At 35.9% G+C, this 12,336-nt stretch overlaps 1 protein-coding gene across 1 annotated transcript in view; it reads left to right on the top strand.

Annotated features, from left to right (window-relative positions):
* The first annotated feature begins 1,330 nt into the window (after positions 1-1,330).
* Positions 1,331-12,336, top strand: part of LOC134663787 (uncharacterized protein DDB_G0283357) — a 41,749-nt gene continuing 30,743 nt past the window's right edge. Inside the window, exon 1 of the mRNA XM_063520276.1 lies at positions 1,331-1,665. The gene's annotated coding sequence lies outside the window, so the exon portion shown is untranslated. The remainder of the gene's footprint in view (positions 1,666-12,336) is intronic.

The raw sequence follows: 12,336 nt of genomic DNA, 5'->3' as shown, positions 1-12,336 counted from the left end.
GAACTTTAAGATATAGCGCCGTTAGACATTCACTAGATATGAAATAGTAAAGATATGTGACGTTCCACTGAAAAAGGTACCTTATGGCGGCTGGCGCTTACGCTTATTATTAACGCCGCTCCAATATTCAGTCGGGGCAATGGTACCTTTTGCCGTGGAACGTCACATATCTTTACTATATCTTATCTAGTGCATCTCTATTTCATTTCCCGAATCGCGCCGTATATCTTGGTTTGAAAAAAAAACCACCTTTCATTTTGTTATTATAGAAACAAGACCACAAAAACTGGGCAAGTGCGAGTCGGACTCGCGCACGAAGGGTTCCGTGCCATAATGCAAAAAAAAAAAACAAAAAAAAGCAAAAAAAACGGTCACCCATCCAAGTACTGACCACTCCCGACGTTGCTTAACTTTGGTCTTAGTATTTGTTGTTATAGCGGCAACAGAAATACATCATCTGTGAAAATTTCAACTGTCTAGTTATTACGGTTCGTGAGATATAGCCTGGTGACAGACGGACGGACGGACGGACGGACGGACGGACGGACGGACGCACGGACGGACGGACAGCGAAGTCTTAGTAATAGGGTCCCGTTTTACCCTTTGGGTACGGAACCCTAAAAATTGGATAAGAGTGCTACGACGTGGTGCTACGGCGTAGCATGTTTCGTTTGTACGTAGCAAACGAAGCATGCTCACGCGCTCCAATACGTGCGACGTCATGCCTACTGACGTGGCCCGGTGATTGCAATTTGCGCACACCAGTCAGCATAAACCATTGTCAAGGTCCTATCAAGATAACATCAAAATTTTCATCCAACGTACGTTTAAAGATAACGAGCTATAATATATGTACATTCATTAGCATCTATAGTACCTACTCGTACATGTAGAGGCATAATCGTAATATAAAGACGCAGCCGCATTACCATTATATCGACCTACTTAGCTTAGATTCTGCCTCAAGAAAAGGGCACACTTATTAACATTAAGTACCTACGGTCTGTATCGGTTTCTTTCGTATTTAACCTTATAGTCGGAGCAACAAAGCTTACAATTGTAATTATAATAAAAATGGTAACAAAGAAACTGTTTGCATTACGCTGTTTTGAATAATGTAGCGGTATGGAGATTCATCTGTTGTTTTAATATTTACTGTAGATGTGGGTTGTGCCGATTGCCGGCCGAGCCTGTGCTGTTAGTCTCCGTTGGCCATCCTCAGGCGAGCGTTTGTTTCATACGAGCCAGTCTATGTTTGATATTGATGACGGATACTTGTTGTAGCCCTTCAGGTCTTACGTATAATGGTCCGCGTGTCGTCCAGGCTCTAAAAGCGAAGGAAATATAAGGCCTGCAGCGGGCGCGCGGGCGGGCGGCGGCGCCACGCGATCATTTCGCAGAGCACGGTGTTAGGGGGCGCACGTCTAGAGCCTCCACACTGCGTTGTCCGCCTGCGCCTCGCTCCTATTTCTTATACTATAACCTCGTTAGTCCAAGTGACGTACATTCTTATACGTAGGTGTGTGTAGTGAGCGCGTGAGAATTGGAAACGGCCGGCCGCTGCACTCCAAGCCAGGATTGTTGGCACATAAAAGATAACCTTGCTCGCTGCATTTATTATTCAGTGACTGCGCTAAGCTTCAGCCAGGATGGCGCCCTTTACAGGTATGATTCTTAAACAAATTGAAGATGCTGAGCTTTGATATAGTAGCACACCCCGCTACGGAACTTGATAGCTATTTTAGACAGCATATATATGTAGTCTAGACGAACGAACGCACACAATAAGGTAGCATATGTGATGGTTCACATTACTTCACTACCAATGGTTAAAAGCTTGATAGACTGACTTAATGATGAATAATGTTTTACGGGCTGATACAAAAGCGCCCTTATTAAATGAACATTTCTTTACATTTACCGCGGCCGCTGAATAACAGCTTGCGTGACTTGTTACTTTCACAACGTTCAATAAGGTCTAAATGAGGGCTAAGAAAATAAAAACTCTTTGATATGTATGCGCAACATTAAGGTAAAATTTTCATAAATTTGAAACAGATTTTTGATTTACTGTCTAAATAAAAAATACTTAGATAATGTAGGTATACGACATTATGGTAATCTTGCAAATAATATATTCTCGAATAGTCAAATCGACACTAAATTTATGTATGTATTCAACCAACCAAAAAATATTTATTCTCGGACCAGTCCTTATTATTATGATATTCGATCTCCACATTCAGTAAAAAACTAGGCTTGTTCCTTTTGAATATGTAATTTAATTTTATACGATCCAATACATGGGACACCGTATTGGGTCGTAGGTAAGAATATCCGCATTAGGTTGGCAAAACAAGCTATTGAGCAGTGTCGGTAGTGCGGAAAGGGCCACCGGGTGCTCGTAAGCGCTATTTACGGCGCGAACGGTTCATTTGCCGTCGGTCACTTTATTGCTATTAACGTGAACTTTACTTAATCTTCTCCAAATATTGTGGCATCATTAGCTGCAGGGTGGAAAAAAGAGTAAATTAGCTTCTGTGAAAACGAGAAGCCAGAAGTTTTTTTATATGCATACAAAAATACTAAATCATTATTTTATTAAATAGGTATATACCTACTCGTAGGTGAAATTTCGGTGTAAAGTTTTTACTTTTTAGTTTTTTTTTGCTTTGTTTACATTTAGGACATACGCATATCGCACATTTGTCTACTCTACTCTGTTCCCAAAAGTAAAAAATATTGATAACACATAATATGTTCAATGTCAAAATACTTCTCCAAAACTATGTACCGCTCTTGTTCGATAAAAGTCCCAAGTCCCAATCAGCTTTTGTTTTCTGCGATCGTGTACCTTCTTAAAATTCACAGTTTATAACAACAAAATATTCAGACATTTGTAATGAAAAAGGGAAAAAACGAATCAAGAACATATTAACTGAAACAAATACGAGTATGAGAGCTTTCATTGTATGTCTGTGTACCTACCGTGTTCATTCATGTGTTAACGTGGGCGACGTGTAGGCGTCTTGTCCATTTCGAGAGCAGTTTAATCGTTTGACATTTATAACTAACGCTCATACAATAGATGCAGCTGACCATAACTTTTACTTACTTATTTTCTGAAAGCCAAAAGTGTCACAACACACATGTAAATAATTCGGATTAGCACATTCACTGCCGGCGACCCGCTACGCGGGTTGTCTATTTGTAGGCGTTTTTATCATACGGATTTTCCGTGTTATGGGCTGCTCGTAGCGCGTAGCTTGCGCTGGCAGTGATCGTGTTAGTAATGTCATATAAAAATTATATACTACCTAACTTTTATTTAATATTTCCCTGTTCTAGAGTTCTCAAGAAAATGTACAATTTCTTCGTCTATTAAACTTACAGCAAAACCTACTAAAATTGCTTTCACACATAGACGTTGCGAAATGTTTTCAAAAGGGTTGAATCAGTGAACCAGAAGCATAATTCAATTTGCGGTTTCCCAATATAGGTATGCCTATGTTGAAATCAATTTTAACGTATATCTAGGTATAAGTTTCGGCAGGGGAATCGAGGCGAATGATTACACACACATGATGAATGATTACTTAATTGCGAAAAGGAATGAATGAATGTTATATTTAATAACACGGTAGAATAAGGAAAATAGGTTGCTTCGAGAAACTTTTTGGTCAATCGTTGATTATATTTTTCAAAAATGTCCTACAGAACTTGTTACCGGTAGGAAAAAACACTAATTTCAGAATCCTACTGTATTTGCGTGAACCCGTTATTATCTTTGTTAACAAATTATCACTTAAACCTTCCTCAAGAATCAATCTATCGATAGGTGAAAACCGCATGAAATCCATTCAGTAGTTTCCGAGTTTATCACAAACATACAAACAAACAGACAGGCGGACGACTTTGTTTAATAAGGTACTGTAGTGACTATTATCATTTATTAATAATAATCTAATTTTATTATTTATTGGAGAAGTGGCAGCTTCATGGGCTCTTGCCAAAGTGTAGATTACAAAGTAAAACATTTCACAATACCAAGTAATAATGCATGATATATAGGCCGTTCTAATTTCTGCTACCGTCAAGTTTTATTTTAACAAGTTTCACCTTTGACATTGATAATGATGGTGACAGACTTCATTACAAAACCAAGGAGAATAAACCACTAGTTAGAGTCTACGCGGAAAGAGGAAGGAGAACGTTGTGGAATGTAAGGGAACCCATCCATACATTTCACGACTTTTCTCTTTCCGCACAGACTATCTACTAAACAAAATTTCTTTATATGGTGATTTTATGGCTATTTTCTTAAATAACTTGTAACCTATTTATTTGAAAACTATAAAAAATATATTTTTGAAATTCTCAAAATTCTTTCATTTGATATAATAATATATACTTAACACGATATAGTTTGAAAAACTTTATTTTTTAACTTTCTCATTTACCTACTTACCCCCAAAAAGTGGCCCCCATCTTTTAAATTCATTTGTTTACGTTACATATGTCCGTAGTCTCCGAGAAAATAGGATGTAACAGACGGACAGAACAGACGCACGAGTGATCCTATAAATAAGGCTTTCGGTTTTCCTTTTAAGGTACGGAACCCTAACAACATTCCTTACGACGAATTTTGCATATACATATATCTCCGTTCGTTCAGTTTTTAAATATATATTCTGCCACAGCCACTTTCTCAGTAGAAAAAGGCTTTTCAAATTTATAATAAAACCAGGGTTAACTTCCATTGGGTAAACTTTTTAAATTCTCATTTCTCACATTACGCTTACGTAGCCGACTTTAGACACATAACTGATAGTAAAAATATAAAATATATTAAAATGGTGGTAAATTTGGAATGAATGATTTCCATGTCAAAACGCTCGCTGTGTCGTGTAATCCGTATGTAATTTTCACAAGGTAATTAATATTTACAGCATTGGCTTACGTTGCAGCCTGTTTGCGAGTAGGTGTAGGCGATCCATCATTTTGGGCCATTAACGCGGGCGAAGGCTTCGCGGATCACGCACGTCGCGGGTCCCGTCCTTTCCCCAAGTTATAAGGCGTTGTGCATAACCCAACTATATAGTACAGTAATACAAGTATTGGCTCCACGCTCAACTTGGCTTTAAAAGCTGCGGTTCTGATTAATTCACTAGATTGGTGAGCACGAATTTAGTTCCGTTTCTTTTCTGCACCACTTTGTTTTCAATAATGGCTTTTCTTTAATTAGCTACGCTTTTTTCGGCGGTATCAAAGAATACTTTCTTTCGACTTCCTTCAAAAGACCAGCTTTTAATGATACCTAACCACCACATTGTATTTAATATTAATTTATTTAAACAAAAACGATTACAAAAAGGTAATTCGTTATATCCGGTGCAATTTAGTTGCTTAACCACGGCATCACCAACGCAGACTTTTGCATTTGCAACAAAAATGACTCTGAGAAAGGGCATTTAAAATTAAAACATCATTAGGATCGTATTACTGCATCTTTTTTGTGTTAAAGTTGGAGGGTGTTGATGAAATTGTCTAGTTTTAACGGTTTTCATTTGACTATCTCATAGAATTAAACTTATTAGCCATAAATATTCTTTTGCTTGCATAATTTAGGTTTAAAGGTTGGTGAAAACACCTTGTATTTGTAAATCACTTTGACATAAGTATTCAAACAGGTGCCATTACATAATGTAACATTTTTTACTTTTGCCCGATCGCTTTCCGAAACCCGAGTGTAATAATTTTACTTAAATTACGGTATTATTTGAAGATGGAATTATTGCCTGGGGACGTCACCCTCTGATAAAGCCAGCAAGAAACGTAATAAATTATCAATCACTGTAACTCTTTCACTTGGATGGAGATTTTATCTGACTCTGAAAAATGGAAGTGGGGGTTAATGCTCCGGCCAGACGACGGTCACAGGAGCTTTTAGATGTGTTTGTATTTGCACGAAATGTTAAAAGCTTTCTAAGTAATGGTTTCGTTTTCATGACCACTGACCCTTTTTTTCTAGGTTACTGGTTAATGCTAGCAAAGCAACCATTTACTTTGTCTTGGGCTAGCAAAAATATTATTCAAATAAATGTAATTTATATATATATATATATATATACTATTCATTGCCCTGACTTTTTTAGTAATTCTGCGACAATTCAATTTCATTCTAATTGGGAAAGTCTATTAATACACTGTTTCACTAGCTAATGCCAAAATTTTGCTTATTTTTTATATTGAGTCAAACCAGATGAATCCATTAAATACATATTGACGTCGCACCGCTAATTACTTAGGTACTTAATCACTCTTGAATGATTTCAAAAGTTAAACAAGAAGAGGTTAAATTTCGTTCGAAATTAAATTAATACTTACCATATTTGCAGATTGGTGACTTTGTCACTGATGGAACTATATCACATGTTCTAGTTTTAAATAACGAACTTTTTAAGTTCCCGGAACCAAGCGATCTTTTTCAGCTTCACATCAAACGGGGTACCAATATATATTTACCTCGTCCAAAATATCCCGTCTACCCGTTTGGGATCAACTTTTACGTACACCTATAGGTAATACAGGATAGGGATAGACGTAAAGGGCCGTGTCCGCTGGCGCAAGAATGTCTACATAAATATTTAATACGGAAACGGAAGGCAGACCGGTGGTAGAGATAGTCCCGGGAATCAATAGCAGCACCATAGCTACCACTATTCTGTCCCACACATTCTAATATAACACAAGTAATATCCACGAGGTATTTCTATTCCCGAGGGCCCATTTCGGTCTGAACGCGTTTTATTTACCCACCGCTGGTACCTATATCACACCATGTACATTTATCTAAGTAGGTACGTACCGCAAAGGGATTGGTAAGACAGCCTGTAACGGCCCAATTCCAACAATGGTAACGGCCCACTTCGACCAATGCTTATAAGATATCACACCGATACGATACGGATCCGTGTCAAAAGTGATGTTTTTGGTTGCAGAAATGTCACTTTTGACACGCTGGCATATTCGGTATCGTTTTGCTGTGACATATTATAAGCATTGTTCGAATTGGGCCGAGGTGGAAGTTCTATCGATAACAACTTTGCTGCACGTATTGTGTGGGTCATTACTGTTAGCAGTGCTCGCTTCAATCATATTATATTGATGAAATTGAATCGCCTTGTGTTTATATACACACAAACAAATACGCAATGTAGATAAATTAAAATAAATGTATTTAAATATTGTACTACGGACACTTTAATTAGATATCTTGCATTTCATTGTATATTCCGTACCTATTTATTTTGTTAATTGTTACAATTTTTTTTTTTTTATATTAGAGGACATTTTTACACAAATTGACTAAGCCCCACGGTAAGCTCAAGAAGGCTTGTGTTGTGGGTACTTAGACAACGATATATGTAATATATAAATACTTAAATACATAGAATACAGCCATGACTCAGGAACAAATATCTGTATCATCATACAAATAAATGCCCTTACCAGGATTCGAACCCGAGACCATCGGCTTCATAGGCAGGGTCACTACCCACTAGGCCAGGGCCCAGTTTTATAAAGTTACAAGTTACAAGTTTACAGGCGTGTACTGGCAACACTTCCTCCGTTTTTTACAATTTGCGTTTTATAAAAGTACCGTGTTACAATTTTACAGGTTACAGGTACAAGTGCATGTAGCTCAACCATAGACGAAAATATGGGAGATTAATAGTTTTAAACTCATAATCGAACAAGCGTTTTATAAAAATATTGTAAATTACAAGTGTAGATTGGTAAACTTGTAACAAAAACTGACATACGTCTTGAGTCCTGTAACAGCACAACAGCAGCTACTTGTAGTGTGTCTGATTCGCTCTTTTGCTCGTAATTCTTAAGTTTAATTAAAGTTATTCGTTTTCTGAGAGATTTTAAACTGTACTCTTTATTATTAGGCACTAACGCCAAAGATTGCGCCAGGGCATGCATACTTTTCCATGCACTGACCAGTTTTTGTTAATGTATCTGAAATATATAGTAAATAGGAAATGAAGTGACAATATGTTTGATATTGATTTTATTGATGATTCGTTTTATTTTATCTACTAGGAAACGGAAAGGAATTGGTGCCGATATTTGTCGTTGATTTATTAGCATTCGTCTCTTTATTTAAGTATAGTGCATTCACATTATGGTAAAGTGTACTATTCATAATTTACGATACACAGCGTACTTATCTTTGAGCCACTACCGAAACGATACATTGTAATGTGAAACAGTACTTATTTACTTATTAGGTAAATATTTCATTAAATCTAACTTAATCTGAATCTGAAAACGGCCCGAAAAGTATATCCTTGGCATCAAACACCGCTCTCAACCACTCGATTTCTCCTTCATTTCTGGCCATTTTTCCAATACTTAACAGCAAACAATAACACAGCATTTAGTAGAGCACAGAGTATCTATGAATTCTATGACAGACATTTTTTTTAAATAGTGATGTCCTTCGCACCTGTAAATTTCACATGTAATCGAGATTGACCGTGGTGCTTTACAACTGTAATTATCTATGTGTATTTATAAAACACCTGTAGCCGTACACAGTGCATTACAGGTGCCTGTAGCCTGTACTCTTGTAACCTGTAACTTGTAACTTTATAAAACTGGGCCCAGACCGGTCGTCAATATTTATTTACTTACTTAAAATTCTAGGTTTACCTATAAAAAAAAACAACAACAGGTTGCACTCCGGGAGTGCCGACAGAAGTGAAAACTCAATGAATAGTCCAAAATGTCTGCAGCACTATGTATAATTGACCCATAATCCTCCTTTCTATTGAAAAACTTTAGTTCCGAAACTGCTGGCCAGTCAGCTTAAATTTGTAGCGTTAATTGAGTGCACTAATCTTTCAACATAATATCGTAATTATTAAATTAAATTTTAATTATAATATAAATGGTATGTTAAACTTTACTTTAGCTTAAGTTCATACTTAATACCTTCACCTAAATATTTTGTAATGATATGTTCGGTTACTACTATTTTTATAAAACCTTAATAGTTAGTAGCGGGGTCTTCTGTCACAAGTATTTTACAATACTTACTAGGAGATTCCAAGCATAACTAATTGTCAATTGTGAAATGTTTTAATCCAAATAAACAATTTTTTCATTTTCATTTTCATTGTTTAAAATTCGAATAGAAATTGTAAAGTTACCTTGCAGACTTCGCATCTAAATATATTTGGTCATGATATTTTTGAGTTTTATTCACCAGTACTAGAGTTCACTTTTATTTGCGATTTCATCAAGATATAAAGAATGTAACTGTGAGATCCTCGTATTTCAGCCCGTACAAGATTAGAACATTGAGCTTTATTGCTTAATAAGTCCAGTTTTAAATAATTGACCTGATTACGATACGTTATGACTAAAGTTCTTTGGTGAATAACATTGTCCGTGACACATGACGTCAGCGTTACGTTACGTGTTACGCTGAATCGAGTTTATCATTTTTTCCCCACCTGAAAAAGTGCCCAGCGCCGCTAAAGAAGTTTTCACTTCAAAAAATCGTGAGACCAAAAATTTTCAAAACAATTACGCATTTTAATTATATGGGCCTTTAAATTTTCGACATAGGTAGTCACGTAATGTGCCAATTATCACAAGTGCGGTAAAGTGGTACCATTTGTAAGTACCTACTGCAAAAACCTATTATATTAAAATTTTAGGTGTGCCGTTCGTTGACATTCGTTAGTCAGTTGTTTAACTATGCGTTGTAACTTTGAAATTAAAAATTAAATACTAATAAAAATAGTAAAAACCGGACAGGATTTTTGTATAACATATTTCACTACACTTTATTTTTTTTATTATTTATCGTTTTACTAGCCACAAGATATCGTAGCATCTTGTAGCTTGTAGCATAATCTTGTTTAAAATATTATCATTTACATTGCGGGTCTTTGCGTCTCGGGTTATCCTCACCGCCGCGCCGTAGCGATGATAAATAGCCCGTATTACTCCCAAAGGACTTGGACGTGTATCTTATTAATATGTTTTTTACACTTGTTTTATTAACAGTAAAAGCTTAAGATTAACGATAATGCGGGAATAAATTCTCTATGTATTTAATTTTGGACAAAAAAAATTGCGTAGGTATTTCGATGCCTATTTCTTTCTTAATCTGTAATAAAATAAATTAAGTATATATACATATATGTATAACTTTTTGACTAGGTACAATACAACTTTTCAAAGGAAAGACAGTTCATGAAGCAAGAACATATATAATTCGTGTTTAATTTAAATAAATTCAGTTCGGTCGTGTCGTTACCAAGTCGTTAATACCCCCCCCCCCCCCCCAATTAATTTAAATACGTCATTAAAATGCCTCCCTAAACCCACTTGATAGATTGCTACGCTTTTCTTTGGTTACTCGAGTCGTGGCTCATGCCGTTAAAGCCATGCAGGTTGCCCGAGGATTGCATAACGCATTCACTGCCAACAACGATTTGTTAGCGCTACACGCGCAGCCGATTCTAGCGTTTTCCCGTGTAGAGGGAAGTAATTCAGTAGGTACTCCTTTTTAGTGTTCCGTACAAAACTTTGTTTACGGATTACGGAACACTTATTTATTTTCTCATAATAAGCGTCAGTTTGTACGTAATTTTGTACGTATCTGTTATGTGTATTTTTTATCTTACCTATGCATACTTGCATATTTAGTATTAGTATTTTGCCATAGGTATTAGGATAGCAAGTACGAAAATGTATATATAAATAGATATTTAAGATAAATATTAAATTAAATTAATTTAAACAAAGAAATGTGATGTTATTAAAATTCTAAAATACTTAAATAGGTACTTAGTTGTTGCTGTAATAGTAACGCTTTTAGAGAATAAATGCCCCTTTTTCAGTGCAATACATGCTATATTGTATAAGATGATATAAACTGTTAATTAATAAAACGGTTGGTACCTACATATCTCCCTGGTAACGTCACAAATATTGTAATATGGAAAATTCAGGCCGAAGTACCCTACCCTACCCCATTTAACCACTTGTGAATGTTCAGCCGTTCTCTAATTTTGGCTTTATGGAGATGCGAGCACGGCGCGGTACTGTAGGCCTAGCCAAGGTTACAATCGCTATCGCTTCGACAACGAAAAGCTTTATGTCTCTCTATCACTCTTCCATATTAGTGCGACAGTGACAGTTGCGTTTCGATCGCTACGGAGCGTGAGCGATTGGCATCTTGGCTACGCGGCCTGTTTACTCGCATGAATTGACTAAACAAATATCATTAAGGCTCTACAATTAACAATTTCAAACCTCAATTGCTTTATTTAGAGTTTTGCACAGTAATGTTTCATTATTAGCCAAAGTGCTTAGTTTCTCCGGACAATTTACCTTATTTGTTATTAATGAAGGGAATTGCGATGTGGTTAGAGATACAAAGTACGCTTTCCTTCTTAACAGGATTAGTTTCCGGGTGTTAGCAAAAAATCAATTTGTTGGCAAGCATCCATGCGCTGCTACACTACCCCAACAACGGATGTGCGCCGTGCTTTCTTATTGTTATTTTTCAATTTCTACTGCATTTAAGTTAACTTTTATTGGTAAACCTCTGTTTTGGGAAAATAATGTTTCTACTCTTTTATTTGATATACAGAAAATTATGAGTATCAATAGTGTCATTTCATATTCTCATATTAGTTAAATGAATCAGTAGCCAATTAAGTACTTAGAGTAAATAGGACGATTATGAGGTTCAATTGACGATTGATTGATTGATATCCGACCGTTAAACTATTTGATGTTTTTGAAACTTAGCCTTATTAAATTATTCAAAGAAAAAGAGTGGTATATACTCATATTATGTTAACTTGACAATCTAATTTGTCGAGGAAGATAAGATTTTTCGTTACCGAGAAACTAAAATCCTTAGGTAGGTATCCGTATATCCGTATTTTCGTGAAAATACACTACAGATATAGAGTAATACGACACCTGATTGAATTTGAATTAGTAAAGAACTGTAAGGTGAAATCCTACGGATTTGAAACGGGATTGAATACCGTCTAGACTCTAAATCGTGTCAATATATCTGATACTACTTTATCTACTTTATGAAATGTATTTTTTTTTCTCCCTTCTTTTTTCTTAACATTTTTTTTGTGTTGTTTCCACTTAGTTATTGTATATTAACTGTATTATTGTGGACATCTGTTATTGGCTTTGTTTTTTGCTCACTGTGCTATGTATCATGTACTTTTTGTATTGCTGTTGATGCCCCAAATAAATAAAATAAAAATAAATAAATAA

The sequence above is a fragment of the Cydia fagiglandana genome, chromosome 4 (assembly GCF_963556715.1).
Source record: "Cydia fagiglandana chromosome 4, ilCydFagi1.1, whole genome shotgun sequence".
NCBI lineage: Eukaryota > Metazoa > Arthropoda > Insecta > Lepidoptera > Tortricidae > Cydia > Cydia fagiglandana.
This window is presented reverse-complemented; position numbering and strand designations above follow the sequence as displayed.